Here is a 27,147-nt window from a genome sequence, read left to right as displayed (position 1 = left end):
TGGGTATCTTTGACGAATATTGATACTTCCCCTCCTTTTGTGGTTCAGTCCAAGTTTTGGGGCCGAAAAGCATGGTATGAGGTATAACGTGATAGTGCTGGGGTGCTCTCGGGAGCCTTGAACCAGGTTTCTGTTACTGCACAGATATCGATGTTCTCCATGCTAAGGAGAGTTTTGAGTGCGTGCATCTTGAGGTTTAGACTTCTGGCATTGGGCAGCATTACTCTTAGTTTCTTATCCCTTGTGATACCTATGGAGGTGGGTTTGTCTTTTGAGCCTTGCCTAAAATAGGCACTAAGGGGGTGGCAAGAGCCTTTGCCAATATCCAAAAGCCCAGGGGTGACAGGTGCAAGCCGTCCCTAGCGAAGCATCGTGGCTTGTCGAGCATGTCATCCCAGGCTGACAGGCATTGGATCCCCCTTGAATGACACCAATACTTAAGCCAATTGTTGAAATTGATCATCTTGTCTTCATATTGTGGCATTTTTTGTGAGGGTAAGATGCTACTCAAGGTCAGGGCTATACCAGCCTGGGCTACATGCTCACAGAGCTCCTCTATGTCTCTTTTCATGTAGTCCAGGGAGGTACGTCTCAGGTCATTCACAGCAGCATGGACAATGACTGAGTCATATTTGTACTTGCCTTGGAGTGACCTGAGTGCTTGTGTTATGTGGTGGATCCTAGTGCCTGACAGGCAGCTCACCGTGACCTTCTCCTTGTTCAGCCTGGTGAGCGGGACGTCAGTGTGCCTGACGATAGAGTCACCTATTACAAGTGTATCAGGTGTGTTGTTTAGCCTTAAGGGCTGTGACTGTTTGGCACACTGGCTTTGTGAGCTATGTGTTGCATGTGTTTTGTTTTGGGGTAGTGGTTGCTTGGGTGTCTGCTTTGGAGGTCTCTGCTGCTTAGGCAGACTTTTATTTAGAGCCTCCGAGTATGTTTTTGTGTGTTTATGTGTTTGGTTTGCTGTCGTGGTAGGTCTATGTGAGACTGGAATTGTAGTGAGTGTGGTTTCCTTCTCCTCCTGACTGGTTACGCAATTCCCAGAGGTAGTTGCCTCTAAATGTACTGTGTATCTTTAAATCTGAATAATAAATCCTCTTAAATATCTATATGACACTATACAAATTCATATGTTTTAATCTTTCATAATAACTTAAGACTTTCAAATTCATGAATTACTTCAGTATATTCCACTGTATTTTGTTTCCAATTTACTAATGCTAAGTTTCTTATAAGGTGAACATTTTATTATTACATCCTTAGTTTGGGTATAATACAACTTACAAACAATGGTTTCATCATTTCTGATTTGTTAGACTTTACATATAAATATTTTATACAGTCATAGTTTTATAACTGTCAACTAGCGAATTGGTTGATATGATCAGGAAACATCAAAGCTAGATCTGTATATGTGCCCATGTTCTTAAATGAAGCCACAGTTTCAATCACTTTGTACTGAATTCAGTATTAGCTCGTCAGTCTCCCAAATCCCATATGTGTTTTTGATATATTTATTAGTTCAGAGGTTCACAGGTAGGTACTAGGCTATCTGCCCTAGGGCATTTATAAGCCAAGCCAGAGTGTGTCAGCTTTCGCCACCCCATTGATTAATTAACTGATCCTCTGTCAAACAGAGCCAATGAATTGATCCCAGGGGTGCATTTTCTGTTAAATCCACTTGGCAAGGTTTCTCTTGAAGAGTGTTAGTGAGGGGCTCTGCCTAATGTAGTTTGGAATTTTGTTCCAAAGCATGGGGAGTCTCTGTGACAGGAATCTATCCCTTCAGCATGTTATATTTATTGTTGTGATGAGGTTTACCTCACTCATTTTGGGCTAATTTCTATCTCTTTCATTTCCCTGCTATAAAAACTGTGTTTGCACGGTTTTATATGCAGGGCAGTGCCAGTTAGCTAGGGTTAAATTATTCCCGGCTCCACTAAGTCTCCTCTTCAGTTTTTCCCTTGAAACTAGCCTAACTCTCAACCTAAGCACTCAAAAAGCATCCTGCAGCCCAGCACTTGCTCAGACCTAATAGTAAGCACTAATATACCCTGACACTTGATTGCCCAGCAGGGCAAGGCTCTTTATTCACCTTTCACCAACCAAGCGAATAAGCAGCTCACCCTACTATTTACGTTTGACCAAAGGGCAATTTCAGGTGTACTCTCCAGTCCAGCTGGTGAATCTGGAATCCCGAGGCAATGTTACAACTGCCTCATGTATGCAGACAACCCTCTCCTCCTACCACAAAACACTAACATATGCGAGAGATGCAATTATACAGCCAAACTGGAGGCTAAGCTGTCTCCACCTAAGACTGGAACAGACAGTCAAGAGGAGAAGGTTAACACTTGCACCACACCTCCAGCCACACATAGACCTACTAAACCAGCACTGGCAAAAAATACCCATAAATACACAAAATCATACTCGGAGGCTCTAAATAAAAACCTGCAAAAGCGTCAGAGACCTCCAAAGCAGACACCCAAACAACCTGCACCTCAAATCATAAACGAGGCAACACATAAAACACAAAATCAGTGTGCCACACAATCACAGCCCTTAAGGTGAAATAACATACCTAACACACTAGTAAGAGGTGACTCTATAGTCAGGCACACTGACATCCCACTCACTAGGCTGGACAAACAGAAGGTTACTGTTAGCTTCCTGTCAGGAGCCAGAATCCGTCACATAACACAAGAACTCAGGTCACTCCAGAACAAGTACAAATACGACTCTGTCATTGTTCATGTTGGTGTGAATAACCTGAGAGGTACCTCCCTGGACTACATGAAAACAGACATGGAAGAGCTCTCTGATCATGTAGCCCAGGCAGGTATGACCCTGACCCTGAGTAGCATCCTGCCCTCACCAAGAATGATACCTTAGTATAAAGAAAACATTATCAATTTCAACAATTTGTTAAGCTTCTGGTGTCATTCAAAGGGGATCCAGTGTCTGTCAGCCTGGGACGACATGCTCGACAAGTCATGTTGCTTTGCAAGAGGCAGCTTGCACCTGTCACCCCTAGGCTTTCGAATACTGGCCAAGGCTCTTGCTGCCCCCATAGTGCCTTTTTTAGGCAAGGCTCAAAAGTCAAACCCACCTCTGTAAACAGTACAATTAACAAAAAACTGAGGGCTATGCTACTCAATGCCAGGAATTTAAATCTCAAAATGCACGCGCTCGAAGCACTCCTCAGTATGGAGAACACTGACATCTGTGCAGTAACTGAAACCTGTTTCAAGGCTCCAGAGAGCACCCCAGCACTACTGGGCTACAACTCGTACCACACGTTTCAGCCACAGAACACGGACCGAAACACAAAAGGAGGGGGTGTATCCATATTCATCAAGGATACCTACACCTCCAGGTTAGTGGTGCAGCATGATACCTCTGAGATCATCCATGTGCAATTAACATCAAGCAAATCTGCAATGCAAATTGTGATCTGCTACAGATCACCCTCCATGACCCAGGATCACCACTCCACCTTTCTGGAGACACTAGAAAACATGAAGGTCCTACCGAACACCCTGATATTGGGCAATTTCAAATACCCTACCATTAACTGGGAAAACTACTTGAGTATAAACTCCCAGGCCCAGCTCTTCCTGGAATTCATCAGCTCAAATGCCCTGGATCAGCTGGTAAACTCCCCTACCAGAGGTGAAAACATATTGGACCTGGTCATCACCAACATGGGCGACAGGTGTTCCACACCGGAGGTCAACCCATCAGTGGTTAGATCAGACCATAAACTAATAACTCTGATGTCCACACCCCACCACCACTCCCAACTAAGGAAACCACAGTAAAAATCTTTTCTAAAGCAAACTTCGCCTTACTTAAGACAGAGGTGGTAAGTTTCACAGCCCCCATGCTAAAGGATAATGCTACCCAAAATGCAGAAACCTTTACAAATGCACTCTATGAGCATCTACAAGGATGCGTGGATTGTGCTATCCCTAGCAAAACCAAGACTCACTCCTCTAAGAGAAGGAAACCAGTCTGGTGGACCCCTGCCATAAACAGGCTATACAATAGAATGAGGAAACTAGTTCAGAAAAAAAAGCAAATCCCATGAAGGGAAGACATCCCTGATCAGTATCAGTAAGAAACTAAGGTCCTTCATAAAAATCTTCAAAAGAAAAATAGCCAAGGATTCAAAAGATAAACACAAAGCCTTATTTAGCTATGTTAAGAATCTAAGTGGCAACTCGCAGATATGCACCGAACTAGTGCAAAATAGTACAAAATATACTGAACCTACTGATATTGCCAACATCCTGGCAGATAGATTCAGTGCAAACTTCCCCTCTCACACCTAAAAGGGGCCACAACAATACCGGAAAAGTGTAGTGTCCCGGAAATCACAGACGCACAGGTGAAAATAGCCCTTTCAAAAGCCAAAAACACAGCATCAATGGGGCCAGATGGTGTCCCAGGTTGCGTCTAGCATGAACTACAGAATGAACTAACCCCCCACCTAAACACACTGTTCAACTCCAGCCTCTCCACAGGCTACGTGCCCATAGAATGGCGCAGAGCAACGGTTATTCCACTCCACAAAGGAGGGGCCACAACTGACCCTGGTAACTATCGCCCCATAAGCCTGACTAGCTTGGTCAGCAACTATGGAGCGCATCATCATTGAACTCATTAACAAAGATATTGGGAACCTCCAAACACTTGACCCAACCCAGTTCAGCTTTGTAATGGCAGATCATGCCTACTAAACCTGGTTGACTTCTTCGAGACAGTCACCAAGGCCATAGATGAGGGAAAGGTTGTTCACAAAGCCTACCTTGACCTTGCCAAGGCTTTTGACACCATTCCCCATTTGGGTATTACAGGAAAACTCACCAGCCTGAACATAAATCCCCTACGTCACGAAATGGGTTGCTAACTGGCTAACAGGCAGAACTCACACGGTAAGAATAGCAGGCTTCAGGTCCAACTCTAAACCAGTCACAAGTGGTGTCCTGCAAAGCTCGGTCCTGTGACCCCTACTATTCGGCATATACTTCTCAGAAGTACAGGCAAACACAGGAGGACTATGGCTAACCAAGTTCACCAATGACTGCAAACTGGGAGCCATAATTGACTCTCCGGCTGACACGGACATCCTTCAAAAGGGCCTTACTGAGACAGACACCTGGTGTCAAAGTCATGGCCTCAAGCTAAATGCCAAAAAATGCATAGTCATACCATTTGGGAAAAACAAAACATCCATGAATTACCACATAGGTGGCAGCCCCCTTAATACAGAAGAGGTAATAAGAGATCTGGGGACCCAGGTAGATAGTAATCTCTCCTTTGACAATCATATTGCCAAAGTAGTTAGGAAATCCTTCTATGTGGCCCATGTAATTACTAAAGGGTTCACATCTAGAAATAAAGAGGTTATAGTGCCTCTCTACTCGTCACTCATCAGACCCATCATAGAGTACAATGCCCCATTTGGGATGCACCTCACAAGACACTTCCAACAGCTGGAGAGACCACAAAAGTACCTTACCAAGAGGATTACTGGCCTCAAACATATTTCCTATGCAGCCCGACTGAAAAATCTCTGGCTGTACTCAGTGGCATATAGCTTACTCAGAGGTGATCTCTGCCTGACTTACAAAGCCATGTCCAGTTAAGAATTGATGGACATTCTCCACCTAAAGAAATCCAAGTCACTGCAAGCCACGCTGCCCGAGGACACGATCCTGCACTACACCATGAATGTAACCTAGAATTTCACCTGTCCATTTGGTGTATACTTGCCATGTCTTGTTTGTAAGTCATGCAGCTATAATTCTTATCAAGACGGCATTAATATCTTATGTGTATTATTCTCCTCTCCCCAACTGGTCAATTTGTTCAAGTTGTTTTGCAGACATGCCCTGTCCATAAAAGATTAAATCAGTTCTCACATGTTCATGTCATATGCACACAGACTGTAGAACACTTCAAATCAAAAAGATAGGCCAGAAAGATACAACCTAAGGACACAATCCTGTGCTACACCATGGATGTAACCTAGAATTTCACCTGTCCATTTGGTGTATACTTGCCATGTCTTGTTTGTAAGTCATGCAGCTGTAATTCTTATCAAGATGACATTAATATCTTATGTTGTTCCAGTTTATTGATCAGCATGTTATGTAAAATCCCATCCGTGGTTGAAGATGTCCACATAAATTACATACCAGTACACTTTTCATTTACTTGTGTTATTATATTATTATAGAAAATTATATTATAGGTAGTTATAGACCTATTTTCAATATATGCATGCTGATATATGGCTTCAAGTTACATTTTCAGTTCTGATAATAAGTTATACAAAATAACATTTTCCATTATTTTTCCACATTATTTTTCCACAACAAAAATGTAGACCTGTTGGTGTATATGATTTTGGGTTTCTCCTACTCCCTTTTCTGTTAAAAATGGGTTTAACAAGTACGTGTCTTAAATCTTGAGAAATGTTTCTACTAAAATGACAATTGTGAATAACAGATGTAATGGTACTGTAAGTTCACTTTGAAGTGTTCTCAGGTTATTTTTACTAATTTTGTTTCCTCTTTGTGCTTTGCTACGGTCCGCTTTCTTAGTACTTTTTCAATATAACTAATTTAGTTTCAGTATCATGCATTACCTCGATGTTAGTATTACAAATTACCTCCCGTTTGTAAAGTCAAAGTGTTTTGCAGAAGAATTAGTAAATATATCTCCAGCTGGTTGTGATTAAGTGTATATTTTAGAATCTACACATAGTTTATTAATTTGTATTGTCTTTACTCTTAACCCATCTTATATATCTATAAAATTTCTTACTATTATACTCAGTAGGTTTATATTCATTTTTTCTGAAATTTGTTTCCTGATCTTGTCTCACTTCATGCTTAATTTGTCTGTCTAGTTTATGCATTTCATTTTTCAAAGCCATAGTTCAACATCATCTCCATTTTTTTAATATTTGTTATATCTAATCTTTATTATTATTCTTATGGAAATATATCTTCCAGACCTTGTGTACCAGTATCCTAATGTTAAATATTTTCCAGTTTTTGGAATTCAATTTCCATTCCAAAACTTGTCACATTTCTTCTGCTGTCTTTTTACTAAATGAATCACTGTTATTAGTTGTACACACTGACTATTTTGCTTTCCCATTTTATGTTAGCAAGCTTTCATGCATTTGTTTAGCTTTCAGTTTGTCATAATTATCTAGCAGTAATGTAACATTTCTAACCCATGACCAATACACACCAAAGGGGGTAAAACATAAGATGAAATAACTATATTTTCCTTAAGAGCACAAATACCATCCAGTATAATCTGTTCTCTGCAACAATTATTGGTCCTGTAAATATGTTGTAAATAATCATCTTAGTAATGTTGTGGAATCAATATTATTTCATTTTGTCTTTGGTGAATTTAAGACCCCATCTCTTGTCATTTCTCTTTCCGTGTTACATACAGTAAATATACAGATTCCTCTAGGTTAACAGCACTTGATTTTAGTGGTCTCTATACTCCAATAATTGTAAACAGTTTGAGGGTTGTCCTTATTAGGTTCATAGGTTCATAGGTTCATAGGTTCATACTAGGCTATCTGCCCAAGGGCATTTATAAGCCTAGCCCATAGTTATGTGGCTTTCGCCACCCCTTTAGTTTGAATAAAAACTATGCCTATCATTTTTCTGTGCCTCTGTCATGCAGTGACACTGAAGTAATCCCTGGGGTATATCTGCGATCTCCCATCCATTGGTCAAGATTCCTCTTGAACAAGGCCAGCGAGGTGTCATAGATACACAATCAATTGTATTGGTATTATCATCAAAGCTGTAAGAATTAAAGATATCATAACAATGATTAGTCACCATCATGGCACTATTACCTGATTTTTTTAGAATGCATGTTACAGTAAAAACATTTATACCCTGACAGAACTGGTTTATAAGCCTACCTCTTTAAATATGTTTCACAGACAATAACAACATCAATGTTATGTGACTGTAGCAAATTTCCCAGTAACTAGTAATAATAGTAATAGTAATTGTCCTTGCATTAACAGACAAAACAGAAAAATCAAATGTTATCTATGAACTGTTACATTTCTAACTTGGCAAAAATATTGTGTTGTGGTAGTCAAATATCGTAAAATATGTACTATAAACATTATCCTTGCTTGTCTTGTCAAGTGGACTCCATTCTATCTAAATACATGTGAGCCTATGATTACACTTAGATGTTCTATACATAAACAATTTAAGTGGACCATTTTCCCAAAATGTTTTCATTCACACTGACTTGACTGCTCTTTCTGTATGCAGCTGGTGAAAAATAAGTCCCAACAACTGCAAAGGCTTTGTTATTTAAGAGGGCTGTAAATTCCCTACAAAGAGTTAGTAAGTCATTTAAGATGAGGTAACTTGATCAAACATGAATAAAATAGTTCCATTCCCCTTCATTTAGGCATCCTAAGGCTTTACTTACATCCTGTATTTTTGATCTTAGTTGGCATAAAAATATTCTATATTCATTGTCTCTTCAAATGTAAACATCACTTGTTTTAATAACTGAATATATATGTGTGCGTGTGTGTGTGTGTGTGTGTGTGCGCGCATGTGTGTCTGTGTTTCTGTGTTTGTGTGTGTGTGTGTGTGTGTGTGTGTGTGTGTGTGTGTGTGTGTGTGTGTGTGTGTGTGTGTAAAATTTCAGAATCTCCCATCTCTAATTCAGTACTATATTCTCTTTTAATTGTTACAAGAGAATAATCTTCAACACCATTAATCTTATTAATCTGACTATTTTCACCACCAATGTCATTTACATGAATATGATTCTTATCTGCGTCTTTGTACCTCCACGATGTGAGCCATGTTGTCAATCACAGACTTTCTGTCTTTTTTCCTTATAGTAATTTTCTTTAATTCTGTCATGTGAATTTAGATTTCTTCTGTTTGCCTGTCCCTTGCCTGTTTTTTCCACATTCTCTGCAGACTGTATTTTCTGTGATTGAACAATGTTATAATTCCCTGAAATCTGGACACTACATATCAAAATAATTGCCTTTTGTTTAGTATATTATAATGTATTTTAGCTAATCATTGTACACATTAGTTAATTCTGTTTTTTTCCTAGTTATCTGTCATGCTCTTCAACCTTTCATTCTTTTCTTTTTTATTCTGTCCTACATGCATTGATTTTTTTAGATTGCTAGAAGCCAAGAGGGATTATGGAAGAAAGGTACACAGTTGGTTGCTCCAAGGGCATGAGAGATACCAGAAGCCTCTGGCAAGGCATTCAGCAGCTAACTGACTACTAGACCAAGCCAGTTCAATGTGATGACAGCATGGAATTTCTGGACAGGCTGAACTCATTTGATGGCAGATTTGAGGAGAAGAATACCCTGGAGGCTACAAAGCTATCCACTGGTCATAATGAGGCAATGCTCAAACTTAACCTTGGAGATGTGAGAAGCCATCTTAAGAAAGTGAACCCCAGGAAGGCTGCAGACCCTGATAACATTCTGAGCAAAGTATTAAGAGAATACCCAGACCAACCATTCCTAATCCTTACAGATATTTTCAATACCTCCCTGGGCCTTGAAAGAGTGCCAGCATGCATCAAGGTAACTAATATAATCCCGCTGCCCAAAAAGGTCTACCCAACTTGCTTACATGACTACAGACTGGTGGCACTAACCTCAAATGTCATGAAATGCTTTGAAAGGATAATAAGAAAAGCATCTGTCAGAAGCTCTTCCACCAACCTTTGAATCTCTACACTTTGCCTGTCGGCCAAACAGATCCACTGTGGATGCCATTTTAGTGGCCTTGCACTTCTCTCTGGAACATGTTGAAGAGAGGAATAACTGTCAGGCTGTTTTTCATTGCCTTTAGCTTGGCATTCAAAACAGTGGTTCCAATGCAAGTCATAGGCAAATGAATTAACCTTGGCATCATCAAGAGCCTCTGCAACTAGATCCTTAACTTCTTGATTGGAAGACCACAGAAGACATGTGCTGGTAACAATAAATCAGGTATCATTACATTCAACATTGGTGTGTACTTAGTCCTCTACTATTCTCCATCTTTATCCATGACTGTTCTGTGAAATTTCCCAATAACCATATCATCAGATTCGCAGATAATACCACTGTAGTGGGTTTCATAAAGGATGATGACGAGAGAGAATACAGGAATTAAGTTAGCTGTCTGATCAAATGGTGCAAAAATATCAATTTGGATGTGAATGTCAACAAAACTGAAGAAATTATCATTGACATCAGCAAAAGGCCAACCATTCACTTGCCTCTTGAGATCAACAGTGAGGTGGTGGAGAGAGTTCAGTCTACAAAGTTCCTGGGGTTACACATCTCAGAAGACCTCTCTTAGTCCGTGAACACAGGCCAGATAATTAAAAAAGCTCACCAATGCCTGCACTTCCTGAGAAGGCTCAAAAGAGCAAAGCATCCTCTGAATGCTCTATCCACCTTCTATAAAAGAGCTATCAAAAGTATTCTCACCTGCAACTTTACTGTGTGGTATGGAAACAGTACCACAGCAGAGAGAAAGAAGCTTCAAAGAGTGGTGAGGGTTGCAGAGAAGATAATGGGCACAAATCTTCCAACCGTGCAAGAACTTTTTACAAGAAGCATAAAGATTGCATACAAAATACTTAGTTACACATCACATCCAGCATTTCCCTGGTTTGCTAGACTTTCATTTGGCAAGAGGTGCCACAGCATCCACTGTAGGGCCCCCAGGCTCTTGAACAGCTTCTATCCAACAGTAATAAGGCTCATAAACTCTGACACCAACTTGGACGTCTTCTACCTCCAAACGTGATCTCACTAGTGATATTTTACTGAAAGAGGTACATTATTGAATTCACTATAGTAAATGTATTCTTACAGAAGTGCAATATCTTTCTCTTAAAAATGCAACTGCAATAATTCTTCATGTGCAATATTAATGATTTGCCTTTTCTGTTCTTTTTCTGTGTACAGTATTATTTGTTCATATGTTTAGGTTTATATGTATGGGTAGTTTTACCTGACTATAAATAGGTTGGAAAGTGTATTTTTTTTCATGAGTATTAGTAATTAGAATAGTTGTGTATGCATCATGTTTTATTCTTTTTATACTTAAATTGCCCCAGTACTCTGATGATGAGCTGATACCCGAAATTTCATTTAAGTTGTACTTCTGTTTCCTAAATGACAATAAAGTTTTCTTTGAATCTTTGAAAGTTTGCAACAGAGATGTATCCTGAATTGCAAAGGTGTCATCTGTAGTATCATGTTTAATAGGGGTTGTCAGATCTTTACTAGCAGAGGGCATTTCCTTTCCTAAATGTGCTCTATTTGTAACTTGCCTAAATTTATTTGTTAGCCCAGTCATTAATATATGCAGCAACAGTTTCCCAGGATGTGCCAGTTGCACAAGTACAATCATCCTCAGGAACACCAGGTTTACTACCAATAACAGTAAGCAAATCATCCAACTTTTGACATAAGGAACACGTTTCTGAAGTAATCATGTGGTATCTTTATATTTACACAGCATTTATTACACTGGATAAGATACTTATACTTCAGCAAGTCATTAATGGCAAACTCATTTAACAAATCCATCATATATCAATAATCAAGTAATTTCTTAGCAAAGGGGAAGAGAATGTATAATGAGCTGACTGCAAGGGACATTCCTATTGCCTTTTCAAGGGCCATTTCCCCTTATGCAGCCTTGCCTCAACCTTTAAGCAGAGGAGGTATTTTCCCTGGTCTCCACCAAGGAAATCACATCTACTGGTGTGTCCTGGAGGGATCACAACACTCCCCTCCTCCAAGCTCCTTTACTTTTCTCTCTCCCTGCTTGGCTCCTCCAGTGCAGGGGTTACTAATTGAACACCAGTTACTTGTGTCACATGAAGGGTACTATCCTTCTATACCAGGGTATCAGAGCATGATACTTTTTATATTTTTAGTGTCAAGTCATGCTAACTGCCTATATAAATATATGTAATTTAGAGTTTTACTCACCAGGGCTCCATTGAAAAGGGGATTTACCCAGTCAGACTTTCCAAGTAATCAAAGCTAAATAAATAAATAAATAAATAAATAAATAAAGTCAGGACAACTTCATGCTTAACAGCAACAGTACAATAACCCATAAATAACAAGTTCTTAAAAGGTATACTTAAAATAAATAGTATTTCTGTCAAAGCTTGGAACACATGTACCTGGCGATTCAATAAACTATGTGTAGGCTTAGCGCAAAGCCTACACAGAGGCTGAATATTATGCACTGTATTTCAACATAAACAAGTGCAGTTTCATGACTAACAACAGTGGTGCCAGCCAGGAAACTGTGGAAAGCAGCATGAACAGCAGCCGACATGTAAACCTGCTTACCTATGGACAAACTAGGTCTGTGGGATTGCATGAAAAGCCACAGTGACTGCAGGTTTCTTAATAAATCAATGTATACAGTTCCAACACATTACACAAAACTGTATACAGTGCAGATTACTGTAGAAACCTGTTTCAGGAATACTGAACAAAGGTTGTGTAAATGCTCAGTAAGGGTACATAGATTGCATTATAAATAAATAGTCAGGGGAAGTGTGTGTATTGAAAAAGAACAAACAGATGAATTGTAGGAATGAACACAGAGGAAGAGGACAGGTGAAACATGGTGATGTCCAGCAGGTGAGGACATGTCAGTGAAGACAGTGGTAGCATGAACACTAATTACATATCGACATGATACAATATAGACTGCACAGTTATTGTATATTATGTGACTGTCAAACAAGGTGGCATCTCAGTGGAGAAGATTCTTTGTGGTATAAGCATCCTGACATGAACAATGGAGAGAACATATATCAGTGATGGTATATACAATAGGGGTTAGGTGCATTTTGTGAAGCTCTGCAAAATGAGTTGCCTGAATATGAATGTAATGTCAGCATAGGTCTCAACCAAGTGGGACACATAGTAACAGGCTAAAAGAAAACAGTAGACAGAAAGCATGCACGGTCATTGACAATATCAGAATAATACCAACAGTAATCCCATGTCTATGACATAACACCTGTAATTGTGAGTGATCACAGATGGTTGTGTAACAACACACTGTTAAAACTATTATGATTTGTCAACAATCTCTGAGGGGAAACAAGCATACTTTCCTCAAAATTTAACATCTGGCAGAGGTGTTAGGAGGGACACTGTCACACCTGTATTTGCAATTACAAGTAATCTTGGCTAATTGACAGGTGTGCATGCCATATATATGGCACATCCACACTGTAATAAATGTAACACATGCCATCAATGTTGTCAATCAGCTATGTATTTACTGTGTGTGTCACAGGAACATATACCACACATGCATCTTGTATAATACCTAGATGGGGGTTCTGCACCATCAACCACTAATGTGTATGCAACAAAATGAATATTTTGATATGGCCGGTATGATTTGTGGGGGCTCTCTGTGGCAAATGTAGCACACTTGAGTAACTCATCCCTGGAAGATGTGTTGTGAGTTACATAAAAAGTGCATTGTACTCAGTTATTGGTGTGATGAAAGCTGAAAACTATGGAACTATAATGGCCTTTTATGCGAATGTTCCACACAAACTCAGTAGTTGTGTTACATACAAGGGACTAATCTTTTTAGACACATGCTGGTGGATGTACTGCATACCATCTACCTGAGTGCACAAGTCACATACAGATTGGTCTTCTCATGGGGATGTGCTGTCTATAATTAGGTTGTGTATCTCCTTTTGTAACATAACAAATCCACTCATGATTTTTGTTCATCTCCTGTGTCTACATGGCTGTGGCAGCAATCCTTCGTGTGTGTTGATACTGTTTGTATTATACTAATATCACACTTGGATTCAATGATTTCCACAATCTGCAGTCCTCCACAAAGCTGTTTGGACAAAGGATGTGTAAATTATTTGTGATGTCTGAGACTTAAATAATGGACAGGAAAGGGCCTAGCACTGAGCCCTGAGGTACGGACTTGATAACTGGACTGTAGATAGAGGTCACTTCATACACTTCTACATATTTATCTGTCATGTGTGTGATCCAGTGGTCTACCCACTTGGTGATAGAGGTGTTTGTGACCACTTCTGATAATGTCTCATTAATACTTCAGTGTGGATTTGTGTCAAATGCCTTGGCCAGGTAAAGTTAAGTAGGATGATAGTGTTGTCACCATGCATGTCCTTGTTGACCTTCTGGAGGACATCAAACAGATGTAACAGACATGATGTAGCCTGAATAAATCACATGTCTTTCACATACAGTTGGGATATTACCTGTGTCCTTTTAGAAAATGTTCATGATGATTTGTTGGTTTACCTCACAGATAAGGAGCATCATAATGTATCTATACATGCATGCATCAGGTGATGTTCTCCCCACAGACAGAAGGATTCATGTTGATGTACACCCTTCTATGGGAACATAGCCTGTCTTTAGGCTGTGTTGAAGTATGGATCCAACCATGTCTTTTAGGTCCATGTTTTGTGTTATGCTATAGGCAACCTGTGATGTTGTCAAGGCCCATCGATTCTGTGTTATTAGCCATAGCGAGTGCACAGATGTGATGCCCTCCTTAGAATACAAACTAACTAATGTTTGCAAGTACAGTGTGGCTGATGGCCAGTGGCAACATAGTGGTGATGTGTGAGACAAACTGTCAGCTAGCGGATCATCTATTTCCTCTGGTTGTGTATGTCTGGTGGCATCTACATGCAGACCTGTGCTAAGTTATGTATTCCACTTAACATTTCAAATGTATTGGACTAAATGACTTGTGAAAAGATCTACAAATACAACCTTGGTCATTCATCACATTCCACACACTGGTACTATGCACACAGTCAACAACTGTACCAATGTCATGTACTTACATCAATTGTACAACATATGCCTATATGTGTTTCATGGGCAAGCTGTGTTTGAGCAGCCTGATGCCATATCAGGAGACATTACATATCCATTGTTTGTGGCTCATGCATAACATTTCCTAACACAAATGCCAATAGTCACAGAATGCTGTCACTGACCAGCTCAATAATTCTTGGGTAGAGCAACATAACTGCACATACAATGAATTCCACAGGGTTGCAATTGTATCAAAACATTTGATACATTGGTTATGTATATAACAGCATAACAACATGTCTATGAGACAAGACTTATATGACCATGTATTCAATTTGAATTTATATTGATGTGTGTCATAGAGCATGTAATGATGATATGTATGGTATGTAGACATATGCAGACCGATTCCATACTGAAAGTGTCACTGTGATGGTGGAATATGAACTGTATAGATGGTTGATCTGCTCCACTACAACAGCACATGTCCTAATATGCCAACAATATACATAAAAGTGTATCATAGTATCATACCATGTCAACAGTTCTTAGGGTGCATTTCTACAGATGTCATAGAAGGAGCATGTAATTCAATAGTATCAATGGCTATAAATACATTAGCTCACACCACAGATTATAATACCCTCTTGGAGCCATACTATACATCCACACCTCAATATAGCTCATGTGAATGACAGCAACATTGACATGTAAGCTGTTCATAGGACATTATTATGCTAATGGCCAGCACCACATGAAATTCCAGCCAGTATTACACCACATAAATAAAAACCCCTATATCTATATTATGGAAGATAGTAAGAATATTGTGTGTATGTGTATATTTGTCAGATTGTATTATATCCTGCCACTGTCCATATGGGACATGTGTACCACGCCATAACAGAATTAGCAATCACACATGCAGTGGTCTGAAAATGGATTGCAGAGGGTCATGGAAAGGTTCTGCTTAATGACATGTGTATGCATATTTGACATAAGGACATCCTCCACTCCTCAGCAGGAAGGCTATCATGTGGCCAGAGGAAATAGGCAGATGCATGGGGCTACATGGAAGGTAGCCCAAGTGGTAGTGAATTGAAGGGCTATTCCAAAGATCATACAATGACCATAATGTAACACCAATAGACTGGGGCTGATTTGAACATTGCACCTGTACAGGCATAGAGTATGAATGCCATGCAAAGTCACAGTAGTAACACCACATATGTCTGACTGTAGCACTGTCATGTTGCACTTTATGGAGTATGAGAGCATAATTGTACACTGATTAGAACATGTTGGGGAGGAGTGTAGGGCATGGATGTGGAGTCACAACCCTGTGTAAAACTGTCTCAAAAGTGATAGTTGTATGTACATACGGGTCCCTAGCAGATTATCAAAGTTTCAAATCTTCAAAAGTCATATGGTTGGGACCATATGATCGAAGCTTTGAAACTTCTAACATTTTGATTGGAGATCGAGGGAACAGAAAATTTACCCTTTTCTGCAATGTAGTGCAATCTTAGAGTTTGTATATTTAATTAGCAGGGGGTGTGGGGGTACATGGGGGGCTTGCCCCCTGCAAAAGTGCTAAAAATAGATATTTCATGTTTTTTATTTCATTATTATTTTTTTGATGTTCAAAGTTCTGAAACTTTGATCATACGATCTTGGCCTTATGAACTTCGAAGTTTCAGAGCATCGATAATCTGACATAGATTTGTATATGCATGCAAGTTGCCTGCTGTCAGATTAGATCACCTATATTTTAGTTAAAGTGGCTTGTAAACACAATAGTTAATATTACTGCCGCAGCACAGGTTTGTCTTGAATACTGTCAGAGTGCATGTTACACAGGATAACATAATCATTGTATGCTACAACAAGATGTTCAGAAGAGGGTTGGACATATCTGTGGACTCACATATTATTCTAAAATTGTCACCATCATGATTGTTGAATGCATACACAGTTGACTGTAGTGAGAACAGAACCCCTACTTAAATATTTGCTGACCACAGTACTTAACACAAGCACTACAGCACAGTTCTGCCTTTTATAGTGTTGGAGTTGATTGCAGTAAGAACAGAACCCCCACCTAACTAAGTACACCAACTAAAGAACTCAGTTTTTAATGCAAGCAGCATGGCACAAGTCTGACTTTTGCAATGCGGCAGGACAATTGTACAGATGATTGGAGGATACACAGTTATGCTCTTATGACTAGACAGACCTGCATGCACACAAGTTAACTGCAGTGAGATTAGAACCCCTACCTAAGTACACTAACTACAGAACTCAATGCAAATACCACTGCACAAGTCTAAATTCTATAATGCTGCTGGACAATTTATAGTGGATGACATCAGCATTGGATGTTTGAGAGAAGAAGTTGGGATGCCTGAATGAAATGGATGTGCAAGCATGTACAACGGTCAAAATATTGGTATTTCATGGGTTTGTACTGAAGATTGCAGGATACACAGTTATGTTCTTCTGACTAAACAAACACCCCCCAGTTGACTGCAATGAGATTGGAATCCCTACCTAACTAAATACACTGACTAGAGAACTCAGTACTTAATGCAGGCATCATGGCATAAGTTTGACTTTTACAATGCTTTATAGTGGATGACATCAGTACTGGACATTTGATAAAAGACGGGAGGCCTGAGTGAAATGGATGTGTAGACATGGACAGTTGTCAAAATTTTAGCAGTCCATAGGATTGTACTGATGACTGCAGGATACACAGATATGCTCTTCTGACTAGACAGATGCACACACATCAGTAACTGCAGTGAGATTAAAACCCCTACCTAAGCAAATACACTGACCAGAGAACTCAGTATTTAATTCAAGCACCACAGCACGTCTGACTTTTACAATTCCACAGGACAATTTATTGTGGATGACATCAGCATGGGATGTTTGATGGAAGATGTTGGGAGGCCTGAAGGAAATGGATGGCTATCCATGTACAACTGTCAAGATATTAAAGATCTGCATGTTACCAGATTGATAAGCATGCATAGTGTAGCATTTGCTGTTGTGTTTCCAATGTGCAGGTATACCTTAAAAAGACAGCTTTGCAAACTAGATGCAAACAACTTTCCACATTACTTCAAGCATTGAAAAATTTGAATATGCATTGTCAGTATAAAAATGTACATGGTATATAGGAAAACATTTTTATTTATTTTTGTAGTGTATTTAATATATTTGGGAACAAGTAATGACAGACCAAGTTTCAAGTACATGGGTGCAGGTAACACATGGCTACAGTGTAAATATGTGTTGTTTCCTTAACAAAGTGCCTTCCCTTTGTTTTTACTTGTACTTTCATGGGATGATAAACATAAGGGTAGTTGCTGGAGCCACAAACAGTTTTGGTAAAACACAGTCTTTAATAATGTAGAATCCATGCAGAAAGCAATAAAACACAAGTGCTAAAAACATTTTTGCCTTTAGTCATCTTCAGGTGAATAGTGAATGCAGCAATAATATGTATTTTAAATAATTATTAATGTACTTTCATTTGAACCTTACTTAAGAGAACTTCAAATGAAAGTACATTAATAATTACTGATTTTTATCACCCCAAATAGTTACATTTATTGTACGTTATTGTAGTTTTATTGTATTATGTGATTTTCTTACATTTTTATATATCATGGTAAGTGTCATGCAATCTTATTCATGTGATTTTCCTATACTTTTATACATCATGTGTCTTAATTGTCATGTGATTTTATTCACATGATTAAGTTTTAATTATTTAAAATACATATTATTCTGCATTCACTATTCACCTGAAAAAGTCTAGAGGTGAAAGTGTTTTTAGCACTTGTGTTTTATTGCTTTCTATGTGGATTCTACATTATTAAAGACTGTGTTTTACCAAACTGTTTGTGGCTCCAGCAACTACTCTTTTGTTTATTACTGGATTTCATTTTTTGCTGCTGGATTTATCAACGATACCTAGTTTTTCTGTTTCTTTCATGGGATGAAGACTAAATGGGCAGTAAACATAAGTAATACATGCCATTGTGCACTTTTCATAGCACCCACTGAGCAGCTGGTTTGCACGATCTATGGCAAAGTACATGTGAGAAACACATTTAGGGACTCTAGTTAAACTTGAGAAGTATTTATCCATACTGGCTATGGTGGACATAGCTAATAGACACTATGGTGTTCATAACTAGTTAATTTTGGATGTGTTGTGTCATAAATTGTATGGCTTTAAAAACATATTTATACTGCTTTCCCCATTTGCGAGTAGATAAGCGATGAGCAAATGTGAGTTTCTGCTTCACTAATAAAATTATGACAGTTATACTGTTTTGCTTACCTCTGCACAAGCACTTTAAATGAAGAGGCATGGCAGCCAGCACTGTGGATAGTACTGAGTGTAAGAAACACTCCTGCTGCTTAGTTGATTGTGTGGTAGCAGGTGTAAATGCATTGAGAGTTTTCTTTTTTGAGCCCAGATGATACAGGGTTCAAATCCAGATGTATCTAATAGCTCTAAATATGTAATTATAATGCAATTAAATAATTCTTTATTCCATGTTTACTGTGTGTCACCTTAGCACAGTGTGTTTAAGCAGCATTGTGTGGAGGTATCCACACCACTGAAGAGCCATTCACTGTCACTTAGCATTGGTGCACAATGCCAAACTATGCAAGTACACAAGAAAAAAGTGAGGGGCTTCATTGTTTTTTTTTCACGTATGTGTGTTGTGTGTGATTTTATTTTTTGACTAGATTAAACATGTTAAAATGGGGTAGATAGGAAAATAATGAAATGGGGGTAAGCAAGGGGAAGAACAAATGGAAAGCAATATAAGAATGTGAAGGAGGGAGGTAGGAAAGAATCATAGCTATCAACTTCTTCAACAGTGTAAAATTAAAACATGTTTATTTATTTATTTGACATTTGTTGACCGGGATAGTCCGACTGGGTCAAAGCCCTTTTTCAGCAGAGGCCCGGGGAGAAAAGCTCCACAATACAAATATACATAAGAATGCATGTTACAGTAAATGTATAATACAATAAGATTAGACATATATTATTTACCAATAAAGAAGGCAAGAGAGACTTATGTACATTATAGTTAAACAGATAAACATAATTATGGCACAAACATGTAGAACTGTAGATAGTGGAATTCAGTATATTGGCCAGTTACTAATTGTAGTCAATAGGAGGTGAAGTTATTAGTAGTAGGTTAAGAGATAGTACAGCAGAAGTCAAGAACTGAGAGGAGAAGTAATCTGAAGAGAGTCAGGTGACTGTTAGGTTGAAGAAGCAGGTTTGTTGGAGAAAGAAAATAAAGAGTAAAGGGAGGAAATTGGGGATAGGAAGGAGAGAGGAATAAAGGAGAAGAGAGATGGACAAAGTGAGGACTGGATTCAGGTGGGGTGGTTACAGTGACAGTGAGTTACTATGAAAAATAGGATTAATTAATGCTGTACCCTATACTATTTGTTTGGTTTGACTTGTTTTCAGGTTGGGGAGAGAGGGAATTTATTCCCATCTTCCTTTTTAAAGCTCAAAAACTCTAAAATTCTAAAAACATAAGGTATGTTTCATGTGCGGAATATTTGCTGAGTTTGGACTGTTCCCTCAACAAAGAGGAGTGACAGCAATCCAGTCATGTTGTTATAGACAATTAGACTGAATCAAGTGTGTCAAGAAGACAAGTGTGCAAAGTGGAGAGTTTTGTATGAGACAATAGTTTTTCTATGGGACAGGTGCCCAGTTTTTAACTTCAGTAAGAGAGGAATGTTGGGTAAGGGACATAGGTATTTCTGGGTTTGGTAAGTAGGGTAGGTGAAGAAGCAAATGCAAACAAACAGGACAAACAAGAAAAGACACAGGGACAGTAAGGGACACAACCGGTTGGGGGGACACCATGACTGGGTTTAGGGAGGGGACAAAAGATGTCCATGCCTGTCAAATATGGGGACAATGAGAACCTAGTCCTCACCCAGAGGACTGTCATCACTGTTCCCTTACTCTGCTAGCTGTTGAAGTGCTTGACGTCTTCTCCTATGGACCATCAAAGAGAGTATCCTTTCCATCTAATGTAGGCATGCACCAATGGTGGTGCTCATGACCCTAAGCACCAAGTCTGGCAACTCCTGATGGGTGATAAAATCTCCACCTCCACCAGTACCCCTGGAGGCTTCCACAGCAGCAACTGCTGAGGAAGTGCTACCTGATGTGGAGGGCACAGGTAGTGCAGCAGTAGTGGAGGGACTACTGTTAGATAGGGTCCCAGATGTGCTGGGCAGCAGTACAGGAACTCCTGGAGTGGTGGCAGGCTGAGTCACAGGAGTTGGCCTAGCTCCCTGTGCTGTAAAGCATTTTGTGATTTGTCAGAGATGGATGACATAGAAATTATTTGACGTCACATAGAAAAATATAAAAAGCAAGATAAGGGTTGGGGTAAGAGAAAAAAAGAAGAGATAATTAGTACCATGTGTGACATGTAATGAATTATCACAATAATAAATGATTTATCTCTACTTTTACATTAAAGTATACTTCTTAACCACTGCAAGCTATAAGTAAAGATTGCTCAAAGTAATCCTTGTAGTGTGCATATATTGCACATATGCGTGATCAGATTATACAGATTAAGTTAAGCAGGGCATTTATGCCACTTCTGCTGAAATTAAATTATGCTGAATTTTTAAAGGATTTAATAATATATTTGCTACATATGGTAGTTGAGCCCACATCTTACTACAGTATTACAATTAACTCCAACAGTTGTCTTGTGCTACAGACTGAAGCATGCATGCTTGCTTTTACAGTTTGCTTATGCATGCTTAATTTACTACTACTGTATAGAAGAGCAATACCTTAACTAAAATAATAGTTATGCTGTCCTGCATATATATTCCTTGCTTCCCCTCAGTCTCTCTAGATGCTCAGCATAAGCCTCCCTATTCATGATAATCTCTTGTTTGGCTGTGGAATAAAATAAGAGAACAACAGAAAAACATTAAGCGTACTAGTCTTGCATATATGCAATTGCCTGTCTAGTGTTAATTCTCTTTATCTGTATATTAATACAACTGTGGGATGTCAGAAGTCTTAATCTCATCCAGCCACTGGTTGAGTTTATATTGTTTACACCTTTTGAGGTCATTAAAACCAAAATAAACAATTCGGTCACCACAGCCAGCTTAAATAAAAAACTTTAACAAAAACAAAAGAAATACAAAATATAAGCCCTTTCAGGCAAAAACCCTTCTTCAGATCTTAAATGGACACAGCAAAGCAAAACTTAAGAGCACTAAGGAGACCACAAGGCATAGAGAATCAACCAATGGACACATAGTATCAATTAAGCAATCTCCTTGCTCTGAGTGCTGGTTTTAAAGGAACAGTGCTATTTAAATCAGGCAAACTGTTAACTCTCAACTTCATCCATTTAATCTCAGCAAACTCAATGCTTTGCACAGTGTCCCCACCTCTCTTATTTCTTGCAATCAGTTGTATTACCATAAACTTAAAACTATGTATTGGAAAGTCCTGTATGTGTCTTGCAAGTGCTTTGGTTGTATACTGTAGTCTAATGTCACTAAAGTGTTTCAAAACTTGATCCTTCAACAACTCATGATGTTTGTCAGATTAAAGATATAATTTACAAACATTGGAATTTGTTAACCATAGACCCTCTCATTAGGAATATTGTAGGGGAACAACCCCAGTTCTTATTTAAGAATAAGAAAAATGTATTTAGACTTTTATGTCACCCAACTAGTAATATACATTCATCTCTTGTTAATTCATATGTAGGAACTAGGTCATGTCATAGTTGTAATTTTTGTTCTTTTATTTTTGAATCCTATAATTTCGTACATCCCAATACCTTACATATACATAAATTTGACGTAACAGCTGACTGTAACACCAAACATGTGGTTTACCTCGCCATGTGTTCCTCCTGTTCTGTTTTTTATGTGGGCAAAACTGACAGGAGACTTAGAGACAGGGTTAGAGAGCATTTGTACCAGATAAGTATTAAATCTGACACCAATGCACTCACTAAACACACTTTTGCCACTGATACTTCACATGTATTCAAGTTTATATACACCTAGTTTGAGAGGTGGTGATGTTAGGAATTTTACTGAGATGAATGAAATGAAATGGATAATTAAACTTCAAGCACATTTATATCCTGGTTTGAATGAGAAGATACCTATTAAGCCAGCACTTAGAAATAGGAGGCTGACTTACAAATAAATAATTCATTACTATATTCTTTTATATGTACTTTTTTATATATGTGTTTAAATGTTTTATGTATAGTTTTTATTTACATATTTTTGTATATTCAAGTGAATATATTTTTTACATAATTGGTTTTAAGATAGGTTCTTTGAGGTTTTTACATCTTACTTCATTGAGGTGATGTTTCCACTCTCTAATTAAGATGTTAATTAGTGAATTAATTGATCCATGTATAAATAGTGAGGGTTTTCATTTTTGTAACATTATTGAGGTCTGAAGAAGCCTGTTCTGGAATTGTTGAATAAAAGAACCTTATTTTACCTAAGGGTCCAGCACATTGTTTTTTCCTTAAACAGCTCTATAAGAACAGAAGTTGGTCTGAATAGACATTTTTATGGTAACTGATATTCACTGCCAGAGGTTGTCACTGAGCCTGTTTTATTGTTGTTTGACTATGTTTGCTTTATTAGTGCTCAGTGCCATTTATTTCATAGTGGTGTTGGTTATCGATTCTACCTTATTTCATCCTTTTTATCACTGCTCTGAGAACATGGCAGATGCTGAAGGCAGTATTGTGGAGTTGCCTTATAATCCTGATTAGTCCATTAGAGAAAGAACATCTCGTACTCAAATATTAGATTACATCACAAACAACGTCAACCCGCTACTTGGCTTCACAGGAGTGAGCCTTGGACGTGGAGAACAACATAACAATATTGACTTTACAGCTATTAATGATGCAGTAGCAGCTTTAGAAATGAATATTTTGAAGTTGAAGTGACTCCAACTTCAACGCTTCCACTTTGAGGCATGTATTAGCAGAAAGGTTATTTCGTGTGATCTTTGTGTCCTGAAAATGCCGACCACTGGTGCAACCTACCCAGAGTTACTGTATCGCTGGCAGCAACTAAACATAGAGGTGAGCCTCAGTTACATGTCTCTTTTAAATGAGTTTTTTGCTCCTGAAGAGAAGAACTTGCTAGTATTGATCCAAAAACAACAAACTGATTTATATGTATGTTATCCAGAGACTTCAGTCGATCCGTTGATGGAACGCCTTTTGGATAGCATCTCCCTGTTTGAGAGATGCTTGTTGGAACAGAAAAAGCATAAGCTTCAAAGTGACTTACATGATTTTTCACACAGCTAAGTTTTTACTTGGCCAAGAAATACTAACTCAAATATTCATAATAGACAATCTAGTTATAATGGTACAACTAATGGTCGATTGTGTGAATCTGTATCGGACCATCTAGGTCCTACATCTGTTAGTAAAAATGTATCTACCTCTAAAAGTGCTGTAATTAATGTTGATGTAGATGTGCATGATAATAGGGATATTTTAAGCAATGTCAATTGTGGAGAAACCACTCCCAGTGTGAGTTCAGGGGGTGAAAACCTGGCTAATAATAACACCTATACTGGAATGAACCACATTGTGTCTGAATCTGGTGATTTAGTAATAAAGTTGAAGGCAGTAATGGGTCCAGTTTGGACCACATTTCGTCCCCAATTTTCCATCAAGTTGCTGAACCAGTGGTCCATAGGAAAATCACTAATAATAGTAGTGGTAGTAGTAGTGGGAGTTTACATTCCACCCCTTTCCCGATTTCTAATATTCACAATCAGGGCAGAAGTCGCTCTATGAGCAGGGGGAGACAAAAAAGGAAAGCCCCAGTAGGATATATAAAAGGACCCACCCTGAAGAAGATGTGGGAGAAGGTAGTAACAACCTAGTGTGGAATCTTTCACACAGACCATTAGATAAGTATGAGTTGGAGGTCCTGAACAAAGGGCTATCTTTTATACCAACCACTTATAGCAGTCTTTCAGATACCATTCTAGATGTCAAATTATTTGCGCGTAATGTTCAATTGAAACTGTTATTTGATAATGTTAAAAGTAACACCTATGTATCACAACCACGGAAATCTAGTGTATTTGTCCCTAATTTGCATCCTTTAGTGGATGCTTTTTGTAAGATTGTAGAAGAGGATTTGTATATCTGTTATAAAGACATACGACCTACTAAAAATAAAAAGAAACATAACTTATCCTTCCAACAGAAGAGGGCCTTAGATAATTTAAGGAGAGACAATGATATATCAATTAGACCAGCAGATAAAGGTGGACAAGTAGTTATTCTGGATAACAAAGACTATAAATATTATATGCGTGAGATGTTACAAGGCACTGCTTTCTATACACCAGTTAGTGAAAGTGATGTTCAAAAATATTGTCCACGGTTAATACTTTATTACAAGGACTTCTTACAAGTGGAGCCATTACTACTGAAATGTTTAATTTTCTGTTAGTTGAACACCCTTTAATTCCAACGGTACAAGGGCTCCCAAAAATACACAAAGACCCTGTGAAGCCACCCATGAGACCCATAGTGGCAGGAAGGGGGTGGGTTACCGAACCCCTCTCTATGCTTGTTATGAAAATGTTGAGACCTGTGGTTAATTTAAATCCAGTTATTTTGAAAGACACTAAACAGTTTTTACTTGATTTATATAAAGAAACAGTTAATATACCAGATAATTTACCATATATTCTAGTAACTATGGACATCAAGTCCCTGTTTACGATGATACCTAATCAGCATGGTATACAAAGTATACACCGTTATTTAACCAATTATACTGATTTTTTGGATGCCAAAATTGATCTCATTTGTAGATTACTTGGAATAGTGCTGGAGAATAATATCTTCTTATTTGATAATGAATTGTTTCTCCAGAAGGATGAGGTAGCTATGGGCACTTCATGTACCCATAGCTACGCCAACCTTGTTATGACAGTGTGGGAAAAGGACAAACTTTTTCATCTATCTAGTTACAAAGAGTTTGTTATATTTTACAAGCGCTTTGTAGATGATTTGTTTTTTCTTTGGAAAGGTAGTGAGGCTGATTTGGATAGATTTTTTGATGAAGTGAATTCTCTCACTCATTACTTGAAATTTACCATTACTATGTCTAGAGATAATATTTCTTTTTCAGGTGTATTCATTGAGCGTTTGACCAATGGTAAATTGAACACAGGGGTATATAGGAAATCATGCAATAAGAACACATTGTTGCACAGACAGAGTATGCACCCTGGTGCCATTTTTAAAAACATAGTAAAAGGACAAACAATTCAAGCTTCTAGATTGAATCCAATACAGTCTAATTTCGAAAAAGAACCGATTGACCTTAATGATAGATTAGTAGCAAGGAAATATAATGATAGCAAGATAAGATATAGTTTCCTTAGCACTGAGAATATAAGATCTAGTAGAGCTTGCCCTTATTTTTCAGAAGAAGGGAATCGGCAGTATTCAGAGTCTACCAATTCTGATACTTTTTATACATCCATACAGAAATTGTCATTGTATTTTACTCATGATGTTTGTCAGATTAAAGATATAATTTACAAACATTGGAATTTGTTAACCATAGACTCTCTCATTAGGAATATTGTAGGGGAACAACCCCAGTTCTTATTTAAGAATAAGAAAAAATTATTTAGACTTTTATGTCACCCAACTAGTAATATACATTCATCTCTTGTTAATTCATATGTAGGAACTAGGCCATGTCATAGTTGTAATTTTTGTTCTTTTGTTTTTGAATCCTATAATTTTGTACATCCCAATACCTTACATATACATAAATTTGATGTAACAGCTGACTGTAACACCAAACATGTGGTTTACCTCACCATGTGTTCCTCCTGTTCTGTTTTTTTATGTGGGCAAAACCGACAGGAGACTTTGAGACAGGGTTAGAGAGCATTTGTACCAGATACATATTAAATCTGACACCAATGCACTCTCTAAACACACTTTAGCCACTGATACTTCACATGTATTCAAGTTTATGGTAATCTTTAAAAATACACCCAGTTTGAGAGGTGGTGATGTTAGGAATTTTACTGAGATGAATGAAACGAAATGGATAATAAAACTTCAGGC

This window comes from Protopterus annectens, chromosome 7.part0, assembly GCF_019279795.1.
Source record: "Protopterus annectens isolate FY-2018-M chromosome 7.part0, PAN1.0, whole genome shotgun sequence".
In the NCBI taxonomy this organism is placed as follows: Eukaryota; Metazoa; Chordata; order Ceratodontiformes; family Protopteridae; genus Protopterus; species Protopterus annectens.
Note: the sequence above shows the minus strand (reverse complement) of the source record.